This window comes from Mastomys coucha, unplaced genomic scaffold (genome assembly GCF_008632895.1).
Source record: "Mastomys coucha isolate ucsf_1 unplaced genomic scaffold, UCSF_Mcou_1 pScaffold5, whole genome shotgun sequence".
Classification (NCBI taxonomy): Eukaryota; Metazoa; Chordata; class Mammalia; order Rodentia; family Muridae; genus Mastomys; species Mastomys coucha.
The window spans coordinates 50,700,434-50,721,331 of NW_022196911.1; positions in this window are offsets into that span (position 1 = coordinate 50,700,434).

Genomic DNA, 20,898 nt, shown 5'->3' on the forward strand with positions numbered 1-20,898 from the left:
AAGGTATCATGAGGTGCTGAGAAGAAGGTATATCCTTTTGTTTTAGGATAAAAAGTTCTATAGATATCCATTAAATCCATGTTTCATAACTTCTGTTAGTCTCACTGTATCTTTGTTTAGTTTCTGTTTCCATGATCTGTCCATTGCAGAGAGTTCGGTGTTGAAATCTCCCACTATTATTGTGTGCGGTGCAATGTGTGCTTTGAGCTTTAGTAAAGTTTCTTTTATGAATGTAGATGCCCTTGCATTTGGAGAATAGAGGTTCAGAATTGAAAGTTCCTCTTGGTAGGTCATACCTTTGATGAATTTGAAGTGTCCGTCCTTACCTCTTTTGATCACTTTAGGGTGGAAGTCAATTTTATTTGATATTAGAATGGCTATTCCAGCTTTTTTCTTGGGACCATTGGCTTGGAAAATTGTTTTCCAGCCTTTTATTCTGAGGTAGTGTCTGTCTTTGTCACTGAGGTGGGTTTCCTGTATGCAACAAAATATTAGGTCCTGTTTATGTACCCAATCTGATAGTCTATATCTTTTTATTGGGGAATTCAGCCCAATGATATTAATAGATATTAAGGAAAAGTAATTGTTGCTTCCTGTTATTTTTGTTGTTAGAGTTGGAATTCTGTTCATGTGTCTATCTTCTTTTAGTTTTGTTGGAAGATTACATTTTTGCTTTTGCAGAGATGTAGTTCCCCTCCTTGTGTTGCAGTTTTCCATTTATTACCCTTCGAAGGGCTGGATTTGTGGAAATATATTGTGTGAATTTGGTTTTGTCATGGAATACTTTGGTTTCTCCATCTATGGTGATTGAGAGTTTTGCTGGGTATAGTAGCCTGGGCTGGCATTTGTGTTCTCTTAGGATCAGTATGACATCTGCCCAGGATCTTCTAGCTTTCATAGTCTCTGGTGAGAAGTCTGGTGCAATTCTGATAGGCCTGCCTTTATATGTTACTTGGTCTTTTTCCCTTACTGCTTTTAGTATTCTTTCTTTGTTTTGTGCATTCGGTGTTTTTATTATTATGTGATAGAAGAAATTTCTTTTCTGGTCCAGTCTATTTGGAGTTCTATAGGCTTCTTGTATGTTCATGTGCATCTCTTTCTTTAGGTTAGGGAAGTTTTTTTCTATAATTTTGTTGAAGATATTTATTGGTCCATTACCTTGGGAGTCTTCATTCTCTTCTATACCTATTATTCTTTGGTTTGGTCTTCTCATTGTGTCCTGGATTTCCTGGATGTTTTGGGTTAGGATCTTTTTGCATTTTGTTTTCTTTGACTGTTGTGTCAATGTTTTCTATGGTATCTTCTGCCCCTGAGAGTCTCTCTTCTATCTCTTGTATTCTGTTGGTGATGCTTGCATCTATGTTTCCTGACTTCTTTCCTAAGATTTCTAACTTCAGAGTTGTCTCTCTTTGTGATTTCTTAATTGTTTCTACTTATATTTTTAGGTCATGGATGGTTTTGCTCAATTCCTTCATCTGTTTGTTTGTGTTTTCCTTAAGGGATTTTTGTGTTTCCTGTTTAAGGGCTTCTACTTGTTTACTCATGATCTCCTTTAATTCTTTATGGGATTTTGTTTGTTTGTTTGTTTATTTCCTCTTTAAGGACTTAAACCTGTTTACCTGTGTTCTCCTGTATTTCTTTAAGGGAATTATTCATGTTCTTAAATTCCTCTAGCACCATTGTGAGATATGATTTTAGATCCTAATCTTGCTTTTTCCGGTATTTTGGGACATCCAGGACTTGCTGTGTTGGGAGTACTAGGTTCTGATGAAGCCAAGTAGTCTTGGTTTCTGTTGGTAGGATTCTTGCGTTTGACTTTCGCCATCTGTTGATCTCTGGTGTTAGATGTTCTTGCTGTCTCTAACTAGAGCTTGTTCCTCCCGTGGGTCTGTAAACTGGTGTCAGCACTTCTGGGAGATCAGCTCTCCTCTGGTAAAACCCAGGTGCAGATGGTTGTGAATCAGTTGTTCATCTTGAGTCCTGGGGTCAGAGCATACCCTGGAGACAGGATCTCCACTTGTGGGAAAGGTGCAGAAAGGGCTGTGGATCTGTTGTCCCTCCTAGGTGTGTTCTGAGGTAGAAAGGATCTTGACCAGCCTGCCCTGCCACTTTTGAGGTCTGTGCCTCCCGGCTGGTCCCGCCTTAGAAAATCACTGGCTAGAAAATGGAGGCTCTCACCTGAGTCCCTGGGTTAGAGCATTCCCTGAATGCAACCTCTCTGCTTGCAGGGAAGGGGCAGAGAGGGCTGAGGATCCACTGCTGCCATTCCTACGTGTAGACGGAGGTAGAGAGGATCCTGACCAGGCTGCCCTACCACTTTTGAGGCCTGTGCCTCCTGGATGGTCCCACCTTAGAACGTCAAAGTCTAACTTCTAAACATTCACTTGCTTATCCAATAAAAGCCTGTTCAATTTTTAGCATCCTTTAAATGTCTTCATAGAGGGAGGCTGGGTGTGGAGGTTTGAATGAGAATGTCTCCCATAGGCTCATATATTTGAACGTGTTGTGCCAGCTTTAGAAAGGATTAGAAAGTGTGGCCTTGTTGGAGGAAGTGTGTCACCAGGGGTGGGCTTTTAAGTTTCAAAAGCCCTTGCCAGACCCATTCTCTCTTTCTGACTAATCCTGAGAATCGGGACATAAACTCTTAGGTACTCCTCCAGAGCCATGCCTGTTACCACACTCCCAGACATTATGGGCATGCACTAACCTTCTGAAACTGTAAGCAAGCTCCAAATTAAATGATTTTTAAAAATATCTTTATTTGGTCACGATGTCTCTTGTCAGCAATAGAATGGTGACTGAGACATTGGTCAGTGCTGGGGGTGCAGTGTGAAGAAAATGGTATGCTCAACCTGGAAACAAACTCCTATCATGTGTGTGAGTGTGTGGGGTGGGGTTAAAGGATGGGTGCTACAAAGGTCCCTGTGGATGGCAGGATGGCATATATTCATTCCAGAGACTTTAACAGATGCATTTCAGACACTTTACTGCCTTCTTGGTGTATCTATGAGGGAGCATGACAGTGGAGAAAGACACTCTTACCATGATGTAGACCTACAATTTCTGGGGGTCTGATGGAAGCTTGACTTTGGAGTTAGGCAGGTGGCTCACAGAGAGGCAGACACTCTAGAGAGAAAACTTAACCAGGTTAAAAAGGATGGGCATGGAGCTTTCTGGAAGATGGATTGTCTTAAAGTCTCAGCAGAGGGTATGAAGAGGACAGAGAAAGTGAAGAACAGTCTGAAGAAAGTGTGAGAGAGCATCTTGTGGAGGTCATGGTAAGGCAGGTAGAACCATCAGCAGCAAGGGAAGCTCAGGAGGTGAATCTGTGATGTGAGGAGACTGCATGAGCCTGCAGTGATATTAACTTCTCATGGAACAACCTTCTGGACCAGAGGAGAAACCTGACAATTCAGAAATGGCTAGTAGATTATGGGGCAGGGATTTTGGGAGCTATCGCCTGTTGCACAGTGGCACTCAGAGGTCTCATTTCTCTTCTCGTACTAGAAGCTGGGAACATAAACTTGGTAAGGTGAACCCTTTGTGAGCCTCTGTCTGTGTGTACTGGGGGGTGCCAGTCATCGAGGATGTGTAAGAAGGGGTCGTGTTTCTCAAGTAGTTCTGTCAGATCCAGACTTCCCAGGAGTACCCAGGAGAGGCCTCTGCAAGGCACTCTCTACAGCTGCATTGCAGCCCTAATGCCTTCCTCTGCTCATAGAGAGGTTATCAGCTATTGACTAGTCAGGGAGCACTGCAGGAAGGAGGCAGCTCCTGCAAGCTGCAGTTGCTTCTCCATTGCATTTGCTGCAGTCTGCTGAGCAACACAGGTATGGATGGATTTCCAAATGATGGTGCATGGGGGTGGGGGAAAGTCACTAGGTGTAGGACACTCTTTCTGAAACCTGACATTAGCATTTACTCACATAGTCCTGGTTCAACGCTCATGAACTCATTTTATGAACAGGAAAACATGATGAAAGCGAGATTTTTGTAACTTCCATTTTTTTCCTTTTGTTCTTTCTTTGATTTGCTTGCTTGTTTGTATTTTTTTTTTTTTTTTGAGACAGACAGTGTTTCTCTTTGTAGCTATGGCTGCCCTGAACTCAAATTGTAGAATGGGCTGGCTTGTAACTCTCAGAGATATGCCTGCCGCTGCCTCCTGAGTGCTAGGGTTAAAGGTGTGCATCATTATTGTTTGACTTGAGACTTCTGTAACTTTCAGTAGTTCTTCTGACTCGTGCTTTTTGTGTTCATTCATGTATGCTGATTTTGGCTCTTCATAACCTCTTTTCTCAAAAAAAGATGATTTTATTTTCAATTATGTGTCTGTGTCTGTTTATGTGTACAGATGTGTACATGTGAGTGCCTGGAGATCAGTAAAGGGGGTTGGAACCCCTGGAGCTGGAGTTATAGTGGTTGTGAGTCACCTGATGTGGGTGCTAAACTCAGGTCCTCTGCAAGAGCAGTAGGTGCTCTTAACCCCTAAGTCAACTCTCCAGCCCCACCTTCATATTTTCTGATGGACTCTGGAAACCGCTCCTATTTTTAAAATATGGACTATTTTTTTCCATTTTATTTTATTTTTTACATCGAATAACCCTTACCTCACCATTTTCCATTACGTTCTTTTTGTTTTTCCTTTACCAGTGATGAAGAACCACTACTTTAACTCTTCAGCCTCTTCCCTTTTCTTTTGAATGTCTCCATCTTGGCCACTGAGACAAACTTCAACCCCTACCTAGTGAGCCTTTCCCAGGAACAAATCGTACTTCAGGAACTAGCTTATACCCAAATCAACCAGAGCCTCCCCACCCCCTGACTCTTCTGGATCTCTATGTTATGAGAACTCCCATAATGCCTTTCCCAGGTAGGATTAGCTGCAGTTGTAAGGGGATGTTTGCATGTAAGATCAAATATGGTGGACACAGACCTTGACCTTGGATGAAAGGAGCCAGGGAAATCCTTTTATTGAGCACTTACTGGAGAGGAACACTGCTGAGGCATTTGATGTTCACTTTCTTTCTTAGCATTTGTTCCAGTCGCCCTATAAAATACCCTGACAGAGGCAGCCTAACAGTGAAAGGGTTCATCTGCTTCAGAGCCCGAGGGCATCATCCACTGTGCATGAAAGTCAAGGCAGCGGGAGCCTGAGGTATCTGCTTGCATCATACCCATACTCAAGAAACACTTGCATGCTTCCCAGTGCTCACCTTGCGTTTTCCATTTTGTGCATTCTCGGATGCCTTGCCTAAGCAATAGTCCTGACCTCAGTCAAGAAAGGTTTTCCTATACCGATGAACACAATCACAGTAACCCCAACAGGCTGCCCAGAGCTCCATCTTCCAGGTGACTCTAGGTTTCTTCGAGTTTACAACTTTATACTAACAATCACTGGAGTCTTGTTGGTTCTGTAAGCCTTATGAAAGAGGGAGATGAAGCTGTTCCCGTGCAAAAGACTGGAGAGCAGGCTGAGGTTGAAGTTACTTGGCCAAAATCTCCCTTGCAGCAGGAGAGTGAAGGTGATGAGGTTGGTATCCTCCCATGGCTCTTCAGGAGCAGGCAGGTGTGACTATAATCCTGTAGAGTCACTCTTGCATGGGATACCTTCCCCAACTTAATACCCTGTTCCCAGGGTCACGGGGTTCCCTGTGCATTTGTGACCCTTGTCTTTTGTCTCCTCAGCTAGACTCTGAGATCAGGAAAGGCAGAGACCCTGTCTTCCTGCACTTTGCCATACTGTACCTGCTCAGGACTGGTACTGAGAGGGGGCTGTGAGACATTATGAGTAATGAATGACGGAGCTTAATGAGCTTAGGTACCTTGGGGCACTCACATGGAATCCAGGGAGAAGGAGAATGATGCACTTCTCACCAGCCACGGATTCCTCTCCCACTAGCAAAGCCTTGGGAAAAGAAAGGGCCGGGGAGGTAGGAGAGTCAGAGCATTCATCTAAGTTGGAAACACAAGGCAGCAAGATTTATTATTTAATTTGAGAAAGACGTGGGAAAGAAGTTGCCTGCCATGTATTTCTTTCCAATTAATCCAGCGCTCCTCCAGTTTTAGCTTTTCATACTTCATCTTAATGATCTCACATTTGAGATCCGGCTCTGATGTGATTTACCTCATATTTCCTTAAAAACAAGCCCGCCTTTCAAAACATGCATGTGTTTATCATGAAAGGAATCTTTATAACACACTTACAAACTTGAAGCTGTTATCACTTGCTTAAATATGTGGGTGATATGAAAGTGGGTGAAGCAATAGTGGAACAATGTAATTACACTTTAGAAGCTTGCCATTGGGCCACCAAAGGACTTGAGCCAGGGTCAGTTTTGTTATGTAAGAGAGTTAGCCAAGAATTGACAAAATAGTGTGTGTGTGGTGTGTGTGTATGCGTGTTATGTGTGTGCATCTGTGTATATGTGTATGTGAGTGTATGTATGTGTTTGTGTGTATGTGCACATGCAAGCATGTCCACTCATGTGCACTTTGAGGCTAGAGAAATGACTCAGTAGCTAAAAGCTCTTTTTGCTCTTGCATTGTACCTGAGTTTGGTTCCCAGCACCCATGTCAAGAAAAATCATGGTAACTCTAGTTTCTCATGGCTTCTGAGGACCTCTTCTTGCTTCCAAAGGCACCTGCACACACACACACACACACACACACACACACACACACACACACACACACACAGGCACACATGGGTATGCATGCATAAATAAGAAAAAACAAGTCTTCATAATGTGGCAGAAGAATGGGTTTGTATGTGTGTGTGGGTGTATGCACATATGTGGGGGTACTTGTGCATGTGGAGGCCAGAGGACTACAGTATGAGTCATTGTTTAGGCCCTGTCCACTTTGTATTTTGACACATGGTTTCTCATTGTTCTAGAACTGACCAAGTTATACTAGACTGGCTGACCAGTAAGCCTTAGGGATCTACCTGTCTCTGCCTCCCAAGTACTGGGATTACAAGAGCATACTACCATGTCTAGCTTTTTGAGGTGGATTCTGAGGATTGGACTGAGGTTCTTGTACTTGCACAACACTTTACCAATGGAGGCATCTTCCAAGGCCCTTTTGTGAGACACACTGCTACCACATTGCTTTATAGTTGGAGGCATTTGGAACCAGCAGTCACAAAATGACTCTACTCTGTAGTGTCATGTCTGAGACCTTTCTAAACACACAGACACAAGCATGTGAGAGGAGGAAGGCTGTGTGTGTGCTTGTGTGTGTATATTCTTTTATAACTTTATACACATGTACAACACACACACACACACACACACACACACACACACACAGTGTTAAGTCGGTCTTATATTGATTAGCAGGCACTCCATCATCGAATGTGGCCCTTGTATTTCCTTCACTGTGATATCTCAGACTAGTAAAAGCAACCTTCCTCCTAAACATCCAGGATGCTTTTGTTTCTTCCTGTCTCTCCTCATGGCCTCATTCTTAGAAGGCACACTGCCTGTGGTCAGGCCCTGTTGTCTAAGGCCACCTCTGCTCCCAGACTTAGGGGCCTCAACTTGGGCCAAGCTGGAGACTCCTGAGGTAAGCATTGCTCCCAGAGGAGCAGGTGAACTGAGCCCATCTAGGAACTTCTGCAAACAAGCAAACCTACTTGAAGTCACCTTTTCAGCCCAGAACATTTTATTCTGGTAAAATCTTTTCCTTGCCCCAATTCACTCACTGCAAAAACTAACATAATTTATCTTAGATGCGGACATCAGCTTGGTGTTGCCTTTTTTCTTTTTTCTTTATTTTTTCCCCCCTTTTTGGCTTGAGTAACAGCTAAGCCCAAATCCCTTGAAGAAAAGAGAAAAAAAAAGCCAGCATCATGCTGCCAATTTGCAGTCTGGAAATAAAAATTAATGTGTGTTTCACCACAAAGGCTGAGGAGAGAGAGATGACAGAGGCTCCCCATTGACTTTCCTTCACCCTGTTTCTGTTGCAGTCATAGAGAAGTTTGGGTTTGCTTTAGGATCAGGAGTCCTTATAGTTCTGGTTGTTCTCCACTGGAAGGGAAGGCACTTGGAATCGGAGAGGAGAGAGGGTAGAACGGGTAGGCCCGTGGGCCCTCACTGTTATCCCCACAATAACTCAGGAGACAAGGATGATAAGCCTCCTTCTACAGGTCAGAAACACTTCCAAGGTCACAGGCATCCTCTGAATAGCAGAGGGAAGATTGGACAGAGACACCCTGATGCTAACCCTATGCTATATCTATGGCTCTCCTACAGGACTAGAAGTTTGGAAGTGACTCTCCAGGCCTCTATTTCATGCTCTATCCACATGGGATTATAGGACTTGCCACATTGGGCTTCCCTCTGGGCTCATTGTCTTGGGAAATCAACCCATTCCATAGAAGGACATTAGCTGAGTGACACAGCAGAAATGATCTCTCTTAGGTCTGGGGAGATGGCTCAAATGATAAAAACACTGGTCACATAAGCATGAGAACCTGAGTTCTGATTCCCCACTGTTCATGTCAAAACTGGCCTGGGCAGACAGCATGCACCATTTCAGAGCTGAGAAGGCAGAGACAGGAAGATACTTGGTGCTGAGGCTGCTTGACCAGTCCTCTGAACAAAGCTAGTGAGTTCCATGCTCAATGTGAGAACTTGTCTCAAGAAACAAAGTGGAGGGTGCTTGAGGAGAATGCCTGATGCTCATCTCTGGCACACATGTGTACCCTCAAACAATACAACACAACACAACACAAAACAACACAACACAAGAAATGGTCTCTATTTCCTTATGACCTCTTTGGAAATTAATTTATTAAATTTATTAAATAAGCAAATTTTCTCATGTTGTGGTGACCCTCAACCATAGAGTTATTTTTGTTGCTACTTCAAAACTGTAATTTTCCACCAAAGACCTTTGGTGGAAAGTAGGGAATCAGGAACTCAGTGGAGGTTCCTTTCTCCACTTCTGTTCAAAGAGATAACAAAAGCAGTTATTTTCTCCATTTCATACAAATATAGACAAGCTAAGGTAGCTTTCCTTCCATTCATGAACAAGTGCCTAGTGCTCAGCCCTAAGTGGCCATCTATTGTGGACCTTCATTCTTAGGGTACATCATGGAAGGTGAAGGGTTGGGGGTCAGAAAGACTGCAAGGGCAGGGGTATGGGAGTAAATGCTGCTGTAGAATACTGTAGAACCTTCTAGACATGATATGGCTCACAGCAACATGAACTCACATCCATAAACTCACAGCAAGACCTGCACAAAATAGCCCATCAGCATTCCATTAGAAACAGGGGGCGGCTCCATAAGGCCCTGGCCCCTTGAGCAATGCTTCTCACCCTTCCTAGTTCTAAATTTTTCTACTCCTATGAATTGGAATGTAAACATCTATGTTTTCTGACAGTCTTAGACCACCCCTGTGAAAGGGTTGTTTGAACCCCTAAGTGGTTGTGACTCACAGGTTGAGAACCACTATCCTAGAGGATATATCCCACACTTTCCTGCCTCTTGGATTTAAACATATTTTTCCCCCACAAGTGAAGAAGCCATTCATTAAGGAGTAGATAGAGAACTCTGAGGTGATTTATTCAGGTCAGGCAGGGCCACAGGTCAGGCCAATAGTGCTTTCTCCCCAGGATGGACGAACAGCTTGACTAAGACCCCAAGAAATTGCAGAGCCTTACTGAAGGCTGTGTACAGATGGTGGCCCTGCCTTCCCTGCCTGTGATGCATTTGTCTGCAGGGTTGGGAACATGCTGGGATAGAAGCAGATGGCTGGGGTTTCCCAGGCTGCCTGTCCAGTGAGTAATGGTTTCCTGTCAGCAGCTGCTGGGTGCTACTGAAGACACCTCCAATAAAGAGAGGCTAAAGCCAGTGTGTGTGTGTGTGTGTGTGTGTGTGTGTGTGTGTGTGTGTGTGTCCGTCCACACACTTGTGTGTGTATTTTTATAATCTAATACACATGCACAATGTTCTTTGACCAAAGGATTATTCTATTTTTATTATTATTATTTTTTCCATTCCATCTAATTTCTCTTCCTCAATCCTCTCTCCTACTTGAGCAACCTTTTTTTTTTTTTTTTTTTTTTTTTTTTTTTTGTAACATATTGCATTTAATTAGGGGTTGCCTGCAAGAGCATAGGTGTGGGCTTATTTGCTTCAGTGGCAGCAATGAACTAACACATATACCAGTGAGGAATGTGACCTTCCTCCCTGCAGCTGTCTGTAGATAATCTGAGAGGGACTTATGAACTGCTTGCCTGCCTATGATGCAATGCTGATGGGCTCAAACTTGTGCAGGTCTTGGGTAGCCACTGCTACTGTTAAGTTTATGGATGCAGCAGCCCTGCCATGTCTGGAAGACAGTGTTTTGGAGTGACACTGATTCCCAGCACTCTGTTCTTAGATTCTTTCTGTTTCTTTTTCTGTGATATTCTCCGAAACTTGAAGGGGTGGAAGAGATGTCCCATTAGGGCTGAGCACTAAACTATCACTTGTTCTCGGCACTTTGGTCAGTCATGAGTCTCTGCACTAGTTGGGAATAGTTTAGCATCATGTCCATAGCCCCCTCCTCCCAGGGTCTATGACCTCCCCAGCCTACCGGCTTTTGTGCAGGTTTATAATATCAGATATGAATGGAGCAGAATTCAAGCCCAAGCAGAAAGTGGTTGGTTATCCCTGAAACCACCATGTCATTACTGTACTAATGAGCACATCTTGCCAGGCATATTGGTATTGCAATTCAAGTTCACAGCTAGGGGAGACCACTGCTCATTCTTCTCTCCTAGCAGCCTGCACACCACCTTCTAGCACTTTGAAGTCTTGATAAAGATTTTCTTCTGTGTAGGCCTTCATCTCATTTTGTCCAGGAGAAACTGATAGCACCAGTGTTTCCAAATCTTTCAGTCCCTGGGAAAGAAAAACACTCAATTAATCTTCAATATTTGCTGGAATTTTACCACCTTTGTCCCTGGGTAGATGGGCCCAGAGGCCACCTGTCTTCTGCCATGGGGAGGGAGCAAGCAACATTCCTTGTTTGGGGCTCACTCACACCTCTTCCCTGCATCCAGGTAATTTACCACTCTTTTATCTCTTTCCTGTCCATGGTCATGGCTCCTAACTCCAGTTCTTGAGCACCAGCCATGCCATCTCAGGCACTGGTTGGCTGCCTCAAGTTTACCGGTATATTGGTTCTACCAATTTCAAGGCCATCTTTTCAGACCCCATTCTTTTCACAGTGAAGGTAGATCTTTGCAAAAAAAAAAAAAAAAAGCCTGGACTCTTAACCTCTTGGCGATCTCTCCATCCCCTTAAATACCTATTTTTGAAGCCTACAATATATAAATATGGGGTGCTGATGTGGTCTGAGTGTTCTCTCAAAATTCTCATGTTGAAACTATTCCTTAATGTGGGAGGATTAAAAACTGTGGTGTTCTGTGATTAAATCATGGGGGTTCTGTCCTCACCAATTGAGTTGGTGCCCTTACAAGGTTACAGGGATGGTGTGGGCCTTCCTCACGCAAGGACACCTAGAAGAAGAGATCATTTTTGAGGCAGTAAGTCATCCCTTAAGATTCTGCGTCTATCATTGCCTTGACATTGGACGTCCTGCCCTCCAGAGCTGTGAGTATTTCCTATTGTTTTTGAATGACCCCACTCAGTTGCTTTGAGTCACAGCAGCTGAGAGGTGCTGATACAGGTGAATGCCTTCCTTCATGGGAAGCTTTCACTGCCCCTGATCATATTTGAGGATAGATGTGGAAGAGGATGAAAACCAGGGCTTCTAGTCTGATGTGGGTTGGAATCCTGCCCTTGTTTCTCACTGGCTGAAGGTCTCTATGCTGAATATTACACTGGCTGACATAAAGATTTAACATCGAGTTCTAGTTTCTCATTTGGGACAAATGCTTAGATTATGCCAATGAAGGGATTCCCTTGCCCGTTATTTTCCTCCTTCCTCTTCTCCCTCTCCTTATCCTTACCTCTCCTGTTGTTGTCTGGAAGAAGGGCTGTCTGGAGCTGTAGACCTTCTTCCCATCGATGCAGCTGGTTGCTAAGCCTGGCCCAATGTCAAGGAGCTGGTCCCATGGGGGAGCATTCATAGGGCTGCTGAAGCAAGGGAAATTTCAAAGAGTTGGAAGGGTCCTATGTGTCTCTGTGGTGGGACAGTAGGTAGCTTGTGAGAGTCTCACTCTGTGCTTGTTGAACCCTCCCAGTTTTATACTTGTGACCTGGTGAACAGCTTAATACCTGTTTTCACCCACTAGCTGTATACACCTGAGTAGAGTGCTGACTTGATTCACTTCCGTACCATTCACACCTGTGTACCCAATTTAGTTCATCCTTCTTAGAGACAACAGGGCAAGAGAGTGGAAATGGGGCTGTGGTGCTGGATCAACTGGTAAGGTGCTTATTTTGCAAGTGCAAGGACCCAAGTTTGACCCTCTGCCTCCCAGAACCCACATGAAAAAGCCAGGTGTAGGGGAATGCATTTATACTTTTGGTGAAGGGGAGGCAGGGGCAGGCAGCTCTCTGGGGTTCCCTGGTCAGTCAGCTTAGCTTAATCAGTGAGCTTGGCTTGAGACCAGTGAGAGATCCTTGTCTCAAGAAAATAAAGTGCAGAGGGTCTGAATAGATGGTTCAGCAGGTAAGGGCACTTACTGTGTTGCCAGAAGACCTGGGCTTGATTTCCAGCACCCACATGACAGCTCACAATTGTCTGTAAGTCCAGTTCCAGGGGGTCCAATGCCCTCTTCTTGCCTCTAGGAGGCACTAGGCATGCACATGGTATACAGACACAGATACAGGCAAAACACCCATACATATAAAAATAAGATAAAATAACTGACACAAAGAGATGAGCAGAGTGTCTGAAGAACAAGAGTTGAAGTTGGTCACTGGTGTCTTCACTTGTTCACACACACATAAACACATATGCATGGGAGGGGGAAAGACAGAGAGACAGAGAGAGACAGAGACACACACACACACACACAGAGACAGAGAGAGAGAGAGAAAGAGAGAGAGAGACAGAGACAGAGACAGAGACACAGAGAGAGAAAGAGAGAGAGCTGAGATTAACCTCTGGTATCCAAATGCATGCATGCACACACGTACACTTGTACATAAAGGGGGGGAGGGAAGGGGCGGGGGAGAAAGGGAAGAGGAAGAGGAAGAAGAGGAGAGAGAAAAGAATATAAGAAAGAATATAAGTGACTTCCCCAAGGTCATTCAATGGCTGGAATACCCTCCAGCTTGAGCTCACTTCCCATACAGGGAGGAGGGCGTAAAGCATCAGAAGAAGTAGGTATTCCTATAGGAGGAAAAGAAGAATTTGTTTCAGAGGGAGGTTAATTTTCTTTAGATTGTATTGACTGTTTATTCCAGAGGCGTTCCCTTCTAGATCTTGTTTGTGTTGTATCCTGCAGATTGGCTGTTTCTTACCATTCCTTTTTTACAATTGATGAAAGATTCACACACACACACACACACACACACACACACACACACACCTTCCTTTCCTTCAGAACCCATTGCTAGGCTTCTCTGCCTCTTCCAGGGTTCCTCCCATGGGTGAGTTTTTAAACATGATGAATTACTGTGGTCAGCCGCAGCAGCGGGCGGTGCCCAGGGGAGCGGGCCCTTGGCTCCTTGATTAGCTTGCATCTCTCTAGCAGGCTTGCCAGCCTGCTGCATTTGCAGACACTGTTGCTGCCGCTGTGCCTGCTGCTGCTCTCACTCCCCCTATGCCAACAGAGACATCGCAAAACACAAAGAGGACATGTTCAGTCCCTGGCCTGGCAGAGCAGAGAGGAGAGGTAGGTGTTACAGTCAGCTGGCCAAAATGGTCTCATCTGGAGGTTGGATCTCTTCCCCTGGACCTGCCGGGCTTTGCAGTGTCTCGTACAGGACATATTCCAGTGGATTCTGTGTTGTGGATGTCCCTAGGATGCTAGCTACTCTAACTCATAGAGAGGTGCTGTGCTTTCGTTTAGGTATGTCCACAAGCGATCGCAGGATGAGACATTTACATCGTGTGCTCTGAAGTATCCAGACTAGGAGGGCAAGTTCCTGGCTTCTGCGTCTGCACTCTAGTAGAGTTGTAATCCTCAGGGAAAGCCGTCACTGGACAGCACATTAATCCAAACAACAAGTGCTTTAGGTGCCTGGTGGGCTTCAGGAATTGGCTGGTTGTGGTTGCAGGTCACTGGCCAATGAGCTTTGAACTGGAAGATGGGGGAAATCTTTGCAGGGTGCAAAGGTTAGAATCTAACATTTGTTCATCGCCTGTTTGGAGTGGGAAACAGTCTTCCCTGTGGAGGAAACCTGAGCATGGCCCTGCTTTGCAGATCAGCCTCAGGCATAGAGAGCCCAAGGGCTCCCCAAAGCTGGTGAGCGGTAAGGCTAGCTCTGAGCTCCAGAGATTTTCCTTCTTTTTCTTCTTCTTCTTCTTCTTTTTTTTTTAAATTGGTTATTTTATTTATTTATGTTTCAAATGTTGTCCCCCTTCCCGGTCTCCATAACTCTTGATGGCAAGGTGGTTCTGGTGAGTTTCAGTTGGATCTGGGGGCCAGACTGGGCCAAGGATGATAGATTTGTTTGGGTTGAACATCACTGTCAAAGGTCTGAAGTTAGATGTTTCAAGACCCCCTCCTATCTTCAAGTTAAAGGAAAGGAGAACTCACATAATACAAATCTCCCTAGCCCTCTAGACTGCCCAGCTCTGCGAAGCTAGGATTCTGGCATTGCCACCATTAAATAGCTGCCAGAAGAGGAACAAAAACTGATTCTACTTCCCAGGGTCTTTTTCTACACCTACTGGATGAGGCCGGGCTCCTCCATTGACCACCTGCATGGCTCAGGTGAGGTGTTTGTCTTGTCTGAGATTCACTTTCTCTGTGTTTGGAGGTGATGAGAGTGGCCACACTTAAGAATGCCATAGGGATTAAATAAGATAGTAGTATGTCGGTTGCCCCTTGAGTGGAATAAGTTCTCAAAAGAATTAGCTTTGCTTTTTACTATTTGAGCACACTCTGGGGCACATGCATGTGCACACTGTCTGCCTTGGTTGGTTTGGCCAGAGATTAGTATTAGATGTTGTTCCTCGGGCACCATCTACTTTCTTTTCAAAGACAATATCTCTGGATTTTACCACCTAGGCCAGGCTGGCTGGCCCACGAACCCCACAGATTCTTCTGTCCCTACTTCCCCAATGCTGGACTTATAAGCTCACATTTCCATGCTTGGCTCTTTGTTTTAAAAATGTGGGTCCTAGGGATTGAATTCAGGCCCTCATGCCTGCAGAACAAGTGTTTTACTGACAGAGCCTTCTTCCTAGTCTACCATGTATGATTTAATTATTAATTAAACATGCAGCCATAGCTCAATGTTGCTATCTTTATTTACTTACTACCGTGAGCATTATATTTTGTTTATTAGACTGTCTAGAAACCATTTAGTATGGCATGGAGGGGGTGATGAGAGGCTTATGTGCTGGTGTGGGAACAACCTCGAGTTTGCTATCCCCCTGCCTCAGCCACTCCAGTTCTGGCATTACGGTGTTCACCCACCATTTGGACTTCTCTTTTGAACTTATATAACAGCAAGTAGTCCCAATATCTTTGTCATCAGCCTGGTTGCGCAGTAACTGGGTTCTCTATCAACCTTCCACAGAACAGGTGGATCATCATCATCTTATCAGATTCTCATTTTCATTGTTGGTTGCAAAATTGTGATTTTCAAATCATTCTCTCCCCTCCCTTTCTCTGTGGGAGGGCACGTGTGTATGTGTGTATGTGTGTGTGTGTGTGTGTGTGTGTGTGTATGTGAAACATATTGCAGTTCCCATTTGAAGGACAGAGGACAACTTCAGGTTGGCCCTTGCCTTCCACCTTGTTTGGAGACGGTATTCAGTTGTTTTTCTGCTGTGTGCAGCAGGCTAGCTGGCCATTGAACTTCAAGGGATCCTCTTTTCTCTACCTACCATCTCACTGTAGGACTGCTAGGATTATAGGCACATACTACCATGCCTGGCTTTACATTGATTCTGGAGAATCTGAACTTAGGTCTTCAGGTCTGCTTGACATTGTCTACTGAGCTGCCCATCACCCTAGCCCAATTGTCTAATTCTGTTCCTTTTAGGCCTCCTTTCTTAAGAAAAAAAAATGGCTCTACCCCCTCTCTCTACCCCCTATTCCTCCTCCCTCAGTGTTTTAAAATAGTACCAGGACTCTTCAATCTAGACACGTGTGGAGGTTCCCAAATTCAGTTGCTATTACAGTTTGGAGCAGTTCCGACAGCATGAAAATCAATGGAGATCTTTATAAAAATATAGATTCCAGGGTTCCACTCCTGTGAATTCTGATTCAAGAGGGCTGCAGAAAAATATCAGGAAGCTTCTCATTTTTAAATCAGTTGCTAAGCACAGCCAGTTCAAGGAGACAGTGTCTTTCAAGCCATTGTCACTTAATGGGGCAAGAGATGAAGTTTGCACTGCTGTCTGTCCTCACTGGATGGGATGGCAGATTGGGAAGAGTATCAGGGAGAGAAGCAGAAGTGACGGGGTTGTTCATGGACCTGATATTTCTTCCTACTGCCCTCACTTGGGGATTCATCTGTTTCTCACTGGCCCTGCTCTCCCACATATTCTATACACCCAGAGCTTCGTTCTGTAGGCTTTGCTCCCTTCATGGTAATTCCCAGGGCTGTTCCAGCCTGACAACAGCATCTCCTAGGATTTTGCTCAGCATACATCATTCAATTCCCACTTCCCAGAATACTGGGTTAGCTGGCAGAGCTAGTGGGATTGCGAAGGCTTTCCAGGAAGGTCTTGTGAGGATCTCAGTTCCCCCAGACTCTAGAGTCACCTGCCTAAACTTTTATGCCAGCTTGTTAGACAGAAACTCAGGAGATCCCAGTGACAGGTTTTAGGTCATGTGGGCTAGAAACCCAGAGTGAGTATTTTAAACAACTCTCAGGGGCTTTAGCTATTAGAAACCCAAGAACCATGGCTAGAGAGACACTGTGATAAGCCCTGTAAATACTGTGGAGCCTGGAGGGTCAAGAGCATCAGGGCACCAGGCTGGCAAGATGAGTCAATGGTTAAACACTGGCTATTCTTCTGGAGGACCTGGATTAAATTTCCAGCACTTTCAGGGCCACACTCTAACTATAGTTGCAGGAGATCTGATGTGTGACTGTAGGCAAAACTCCAGTACACATGAAGTAATAAAATTAGTAATTATTATAGCTGGGCATAGTGGTACATGCCTTTAGTCCTACACTTGGAGGCAGAAGCAGGTGGATCACTGTGAGTTTGAGACCAGTCTAGTCTACATAAGAGAGTCCCAGGACAGCCAGGATGGAATCTCTCTCCTCCTCTCCTCTCTCTCTCTCTCTCTCTCTCTCTCTCTCTCTCTCTCTCTCTCTCTCTCTCTCTCTCTCTTACACACACACACACACACACACACACACACACACACACACACACACCTATGCACACATGTACACACAAGTTTCATGGCAGGCGCTCTCTCTTTCTGTGTGTGTGTGTGTGTGTGTGTGTGTGTGTGTGTGTGTGCACGAGAGTGTCCTAAACTGGTTCTGTCAGGACCCTGAGAACATTCCTCCAAAGCTTTATTATTTTCTTGGGCAGAAAGAAGGGCTCGAATGACACCTCAGTTTTCAGATTGTAGATTCAGACTATTTGTAATCTCAATATTTAAATTAATCATATTAGGGGTGCCCAGGTGGAAACATGGGTGCCAGGTTGGCTTACTTAGCATTCTTGCTTGTGTCTCTAACCAGGCTTGTGGAATCCTGCCTCCTATATCTACATAGAACCCTAGACCTCTGTAGAAGCATCAAAGACTGTAAATATTGCACCAGTATTATTTTGCATCTGAGGGCACAGGTGTGTTGTGCCCATGGGAGTCAGCTTCTCTCCTTCCACCATGTAGGTCTTGGGAATCGAACTCAGGTCATCAGACTTGGCAGAAGACTCCTTCACCTGCTGAGCCATCTCACTGACCCCTTGTAGAATCATTTGGAAAACACTGGACTTGGTTGTGGTTGAGGGTCTCCAAACTCTAGCATCCAGTGATTCTGAATTTGAGTATTTTCATTCGGACATAGAGCTACACCCCAAGCAGCCTCTTTCAAAGAACAGAGACTGAGACTTCTGTCAGGCATCTCATCTCCCACCCCCAGAAGATCTAAGCTCAATACCTGTCTGTTGGTGATGGGAGTTGGGGTGAGGTGGGACTTTCTGAATTCCACATAGAAAATTCCAGAAAAAAACAGTGTGAATTGGAAATGTACAGACTCTTGTAACTATTTCCAACAGCATATCAGTTATTTAGGAGGCATTTGTATTCTGTCAGGTATTATAAGTCACCTAGAACCTATATAAGTATATGGGAGGATACAAATGGCTTATGCAAATCCTATGGCATTTTATCTTTTAAATACTTAAAAACTTATTTCAAGTGTTTTAGTTGATTTCCGATTTTCATTTTTCTAGCACAGATTAAAATTACATATACTTAAAACATTTTTTTTTTGCATATGAGTATTTTGCCTTCATGAATGTGTGTGTTCTTTGTGTTCAGTATCTGAGATGGTCAAAAGAGTGCCTTGGAACCCCTGGAGTTGGGAGCTGCCATATGGGTACTGGGAATTGAACTTGGGTTCTCTGAAAGAGCAGCCAGTGCTCTTAGCTTCTGAGCTGTCTCTTTGGTCCCAGTTTTTATAATTTTGCTATTATATACTTATAGCATGTGACACTGGGTTTCATTGGATCTTTTATTCCTATAATGTTCTTTGATTATATCTGTCCACATTAACTCATTTTTCTCACCACCCCTAATCTTCCTTGCCTCAACTATCCCCTTTCTACTTTGATGTCACTTCTTTTCTAGAGCCACCAAAAGACTTAGTTCTGAGAATTTAGCAAAGTACATCAACATACCTCAGTAATGAGCCTGCTTAGAAAGGTACTGGAAAAATAAATCCATTTACAATAGCTCACAAAGAAGAAAATACCCAGAAATATTCATGCATCAAAAAGGGGAAGGCTTCTACAGTGCAAGCTATAAAACACTGAGCAGAGACACTGAAGACAACACTAAAGATGGAGGAAACCCCCATGTTTGTGGATTGGCAGAATATGGCCCAATGGGTCACATTACTGAAAATGATTCAGATTCAGTTCAGCCCCCATTAAAACTACTTATGACAAGAAACTATTTCTTGGCAGAAATAGAAAATATAACTCTAAAATTCTCAGGAAAACATGAAGTCCTCAAGTAGATAAAACAACCTTGAATAAAAGGATCATCGTTGGAGGCACCACAAGACCCGATTTCCAGTTATTCTATGTGCTATAGTATCAAGAGGGTCAGGTCATGCTGCAGTGCTGACTGGCTTGATCTTGTGTAGGACTGCTGTGAACTCATTAGGGCTTTAGTCACTTATGTCTTCAAGATAGTATTTCACAGCACTCCTCCTCACTTCTGGCTCTTACATTATGCCCTCCTCTGTGATCTTTGTTGGGAGACTTGTAATTGATGAGCCAGTCTCATTGCTTGTTATGAATACTTTTAGGCTGTTTTTGGTTCCTCTTGGTTCAGTTTTGGTGGGTCATGTACATTGTGAAGTTTACCCGTTTCTTCTGGGAAAAAATTCAAATTTGTTGATGGATAAAGTTTCAAAATATTGACTGATAATTTTCTGTATTTCAGTGGAAGCTGTTGTAATATCCCCTTTCAGTTTTTCAGTGATGTCTGCTGTACTGTCCTCCTTTCAAGTCTAACTATTTGATTCTTCTCTCTTTTGGTCGGTTTGAGTTAGGGATTGTCACTATCATTCATTTTTCCCAAAGGTCCAAATCTTTGTTTCATGGGTCCTTTGTTGTATCCTTTTACACCTAACTCTGTACTTCAGTCCTGGTATCTATAATCTCTTTCTTTCTTGTGGGTTTCAATTAAGCTTGATCTTATTTTTCTAAAGCCTTAGAAGGTATCATTAGGTTATTTATTTGAGATCTCTGTGGTTTTTTTTTTTATAAGATGTAGGCACTCATAGCTATAAAAATTCCCCCACAATTATTTTTGATGTATCTCACACATTCTGCTATTTCTGTTTTCATTTGATTCTAGAAAATTTAACTTCACCTTTGATTTATTTAATTGCCTAGGTGTTATTTAATATTGTATTGTTCAATCTCTATGTATCTGAATAGTTTCTATTACTCTGAATTTCGAGTTTTAACCTGTTATGATCCAAAGAAATGCCAAAAAATTGACATTGTCTGTTTTTCCTATATATTAAAATTTGCCTTGTGTTATGAATGTTATCTACTTTATGAACTGTTAAAAAGAGCACTCAGTTGGGTAAAATATTCAATTTATCTCTGTTAAGCCCATTTGATCTATAATGTAGTTTAATTTGATGTTTCTTTATTGATTCTGTTTCCTGCCATGATTTATTATTTGTTGAACTGGCATAGTGTAATCATGTCAGGCTATTATTATCTTGGGCCAAACTGCCCCTTTATGTCCATAACATTTGTATTTTACATATGTGCAGAGTGACTTTTTTTTTGTATGTAGTGATAATCTTTCTCTATTCTCATTTATTTTGACTTCAAGTCTGTTACATGAGCACAACTACTATGATTGGATTCAATTTTCAAAGACTATCAATCTTCACATTCTCATCTGTAGTTTGTATCTTTGCTGATGAGATGTGTTTCTTGCAAGCTGCAAAGAATTGATTTAAATCATGTGTGTGTGTGTGTGTGTGTGTGTGTGTGTGTACATGTATACATGTGCTCATGGAGGCCAGAAGAGGGTGTTGGATCCCCTGAAGCTGGTGTTACAGGCATTTGTGAACAACACTATGTGGGTGCTGGGAAC